Raw genomic sequence first — 2443 nt, forward strand, 5'->3', positions numbered from 1 at the left:
GTTATGTCTATGCAAAAAAAAAAAAAAAAAAAGTCTGCTAATTATGGGAGCATAGATAGAAAAATTGGGACAGCAGGAGAAATAACTAGATATATATGTACATGGGTAAATAGAAAATGTCTAATTGAAAGTAAGTAAAAAAAAAAAATCAAAATATGTTGATGGTGAGTGGGGGTAGGAGGGGGATGACTTCAAGAAGCAATATACATAATTTAAGAGGTCGATGTACTGATAGATATAAACAGAGGGAAATGTAGATAAATAAGAACAGCGAGTGGGGGGGGGGGGCTCTGTCGATAGATTGGTGGATGATTCCTTGATAAAATTAAGGAAAACTGAATCGAAAAATGCTGAAACATTTTGGGCAATGAGAGGTAGCCAAGAAACAATGCACATAATAAATTGATATATATAAATATATATATATATATCCTTCCCTCTCTTTTTTATGTAGACACATAATACATTCCTTTCTTTATAATAGGCAACAAGTATAATGGAAATATATGTTGTGTTATATTGAACCCTATTGGTGAACATTAGAGCCTTTGATTTAACACCATTGTGTACTATAGCAAAGTAAGAAGAGGCTCACTACCAAATGAGGGATCTATAGGGGAAAGTGTCATCAATTTGTGTGTGTGTGTGTGTGTGTGTGTGTGTGTGTGTGTGTGTGTGTGTGTGTGTGTGTGTGTGTGTGTGTGATTGATCCTTTATATATTTTATTGTCATCACTACTACTGCTATGGCTAGGACTGCTATTATGACTACCACCTGAGCAGTTCTCCTGACCCTGTCATTAGTCACACTTCCTGGCTTTCTTATAAAAATGGTATTTTTACTGATTTGGAACCCCTTGAGCAACAAATTTTGTCACCTTTTCATCTTTTGTTTCTTTCCTCATCCTTATCGCGGTCGTTCTCCTCATCGGTCACGAATCATAATTTATTAATATTAATACTAGATTTTTTTAAAAATCATATTTTTTATTACTTTTATATATCCTTTTTCTTTTTTATTATATATATATATATATTTTACATCTTTTTTTTTAATGTTATCCTCTCTCTTTCTCTTTTTAATTGGTCATCGGTTGGATGGGTGGGTTGGGCTCTTGCCGTCATGTTGAATGCAAAGAATGTCAGCTGGCACATACAGTGACAATAGACAAAACAATTAGAAAAAATCATTTTTTTTTATTTTAATGTTTTTCTTTCCGATTATTAGCAGAATATTCCGGTTATGGGAAGTGTATCGAGACGGGATGCGCAGGGTGGGGATCGGAGTGTTTGTGTTAAGGGGTGGGGGATCAAGAAGAATTCAGGGTATGTATATGTATATAGAGAGAGGGGGAGAAAGAGAGCGGGCCAACGGGAAAGAAAAAGACATGAAAAGACACACAAAAAAAAGCAGCCGAATGGGGGGACTATTTTGTTTGTTTTATAAAAGAATAAAACGACTCACCTATCTTTTTAAAATCCTTGGAAATTCGCTTGCCGATAGAAATGACATCCTTGCGTTTGTACGGTGGAGTTTTCTGCTACAAAAACCCTTTGGTTTCTCTTGCCGCTACAAGCTCAGCGTGCAACTACTGCTGTTATTGTATGGATGCACGAATAACTCCAAGAGAGGATGAAGTCGAAGTATAAGGAGCGAGGATGAGGGTGAGGGTGAAGTAGGTAGTTGGAAAAAGAAAGAGAAAGAGCCAGATAGGAAAAGAGAAAAGCTGTGTGAAAGTGTAGGGAGTAGGAGGAAGAAGTAGTTGAAGATAAGGTGGAGGAGAAGGAGGAGGAGGAAATAGTCACGAACGAAAGGTAATCTTTTCTATAAGAAATGGAGCGTCCAAGGAAGAACTATATATATATATATATATATATATATATATATATATATATATATATATATATATATATATATATATATGATGATGAAAAGATAATGATAAGATAAGATGAACATAAATTAAGGATACGATAAAAACACAAGCAAACAAAGAAAAAAAGACAAAAAAAATGCCGACTAAAAGAGAGAAAGAAACAATAGAGCTCGAACGAGAGAAGAAAGGAAAGAAAGAACGATCGGCTTGTAATAAATAAGAATGGTTTCGAAAGTGAAAGTGAAAGTTGACTTATTTTTATTCTTCCTTCTACGTATATAATTAAATAAAGAACAAATAAACGCACGAGCGTTAACACATATAGACATGAAAAGGCACAATAATTATGTACGTTTCTTTATTTCTATATCGCTGAGTAAAAAAGAGAGTGACGGACGCACTCTTAATAAATATGACTGAGCAAGCAAGCGAGAGAGAGAGAAAGAGAGAGAGAGAGAGAGAAACATGAACCGAGTGAGTGAAAGAGAGTAAGAGAGGGCACACGAGAGATAGCGAGAGAAAGACAGAAAGGAAGATCGGCCTGGTGAAGTCCTACTATGTAGCCTG

At 35.4% G+C, this 2443-nt stretch overlaps 1 protein-coding gene across 2 annotated transcripts in view; it reads right to left on the reverse strand.

Annotated features, from left to right (window-relative positions):
• Nucleotides 1–1707, reverse strand: part of LOC145241986 (protocadherin gamma-C3-like) — a 317626-nt gene extending 315919 nt beyond the window's left edge. Inside the window, exon 1 of one of the 2 annotated variants that reach the window (XM_080104859.1) lies at nt 1465–1707. The gene's annotated coding sequence lies outside the window, so the exon portion shown is untranslated. The remainder of the gene's footprint in view (nt 1–1464) is intronic. The other variant, XM_080104861.1, reaches the window with a different exon arrangement.
• Nucleotides 1708–2443: the final 736 nt, after the last annotated feature.

The sequence above is a fragment of the Euprymna scolopes genome, chromosome 21 (assembly GCF_053919585.1).
Source record: "Euprymna scolopes isolate OS-2025 chromosome 21, ASM5391958v1, whole genome shotgun sequence".
Lineage (NCBI taxonomy): Eukaryota > Metazoa > Mollusca > Cephalopoda > Sepiida > Sepiolidae > Euprymna > Euprymna scolopes.